Source organism: Saccostrea cucullata, unplaced genomic scaffold (assembly GCF_032062105.1).
Source record: "Saccostrea cucullata isolate Sc308-1 unplaced genomic scaffold, CSIRO_AGI_Scuc_v1 ctg10055, whole genome shotgun sequence".
Classification (NCBI taxonomy): Eukaryota; Metazoa; Mollusca; class Bivalvia; order Ostreida; family Ostreidae; genus Saccostrea; species Saccostrea cuccullata.
The window spans coordinates 4,015-5,702 of record NW_026924752.1 but is presented as its reverse complement, the minus strand read 5'-3'; the positions used below and the strand labels follow the sequence as shown (position 1 = coordinate 5,702).

General features: G+C 34.0%; 1 long non-coding RNA gene across 1 annotated transcript; it reads right to left on the bottom strand.

Moving 5' to 3' along the window:
* Positions 1 to 354: 354 nt before the first annotated feature.
* Positions 355 to 990, bottom strand: LOC134267237 (uncharacterized). The gene is made up of 3 exons (XR_009992121.1): positions 894 to 990; positions 594 to 708; positions 355 to 430 (listed from the first exon to the last, which is right to left on the bottom strand). It is a non-coding gene; the product is annotated as an uncharacterized LOC134267237 (long non-coding RNA).
* Positions 991 to 1,688: the final 698 nt, after the last annotated feature.

The following is a 1,688-nucleotide window of genomic DNA, read 5'->3' as shown; positions in this document are numbered from 1 at the left end:
ACAAACAAAAATTTTAAACAAATGTGTTTTTATTAAAATTCACTTGCTCAGTGAACAAAAACTCAACAATGTCAAATGCTACATACTGTAGGAATTGAAATTAAGTTCAAGTCTATTGAAAAATCACATATTTTGTGACTTTATCATGTTTTATCAATATACATGTCTGCCCAAAATTAAAGTACACATTTAAGATTTCATATTCAAGTTTAAGTCAGTTTCTGCGCTTTCCCAACAAAGACTTTTTCCTTAATCTGGGTTTGTATCCTTTCTGTGAACACACCATGCATACTGGGTGAGCAGATGAGTGGCTTTCAATTACTTCAGGAGGTAAATCCAAGGGGTTTTCATCACCACAAACATAGCAAACCAAGTGAAAATTTTTCCTTTTATGGTAATAGTTACTAGACACATGTGACTCACAGGTTATCTACAATTAAAATTTATGATGACAGTATTTCATTTATCATCTTACATGTAAAAATTTAACATAAGCTGTGTGTTTTTTTTCTTTCAATTTTCAATACTGTTTAGTTTTGAAATAAAACTTTATTTGGTGTATATGTATCACAACTGTAAGAAAATCATTGTACCTTTACTTCTACAAACACAAGGCAGGGTTCTTGGAATATTTGCCCCCCACAAGTGTACTCCACATCTTCTTTCCTCTCCTCCACCTGTGCAACTTCATCTTCTGTAAGCTTCTTCCTATTGAAATATGAATGTTTAGTTTTCTTTCCCCATGTTTAAATTTAGAATCATGACCTCCTTATTCAGTTCTGCATAAAAAGTATGTAGCTCAAAACATTTGAAGTACATTTACACTATCAATTTTAAACATGGACAGGAATGTTGAGATTGAGAGAAAACTATTGAATGAATGATTTTCTCACTGTGCATAATAACATCTTGGTTTCAGGCACACTTCACACTTGATAAAACCTCTGCAGTTTTCCCCAGACACAGTGAATGGAACTACCACCTCCTGGCTTTCATCCAACTTTCTTCCCAGACTTGGCCTGTACTTTTCTGTAGGAACTGAACCCCAAACCTACAAATATTTTTTTAAACTTTAATATTATAATGATTACATTTACTAACATTCTGATGTTTAAGAATAAATACAAGAAAGAATATTTATAAAATTATTTATACCTCATCAAAAGATTTGTAATGATCTGATTGATCACCATCACCAGGAACAGGAAGAGGAAACTTGTGGAGGGATTCCAAAAGCTCAATAGGTACTCTGTCATCGCTTGAGATAGTACAGACTGCACAATCCTGATCTCTGCACCTTTTCATAGTGAACAAGTAATGATGCCTCTCACAATGACTTTCAAGGAACTTCTGGAGAACTGGATAATTTTTTAGGTGTTTCTGTTGCATGTTTTTTCTGTCAAAATTTGGCTCGAGATTTTTAAGTATGTCAAACAAAGCATCTATTTCAGCTTCAGAGGCTGCTTCTTGGATTTTAATCTGTTTTCCTTTCCAGCTTAGTCTACCAAGTGTGCTTCCTAGCAAATCAGTAACAGGTTTGATACAAGAATCAATCTCATTTTTCAGAGCACCATCTTTCATAACCTTGTTTCTAATATCTGCCATTGTATTTAAACCACTGATCTGCTTTTCAAATCTTCTTGGCATTTCTTGGCGCATGACGCCAACTGACTGCAAACCCAGATTCA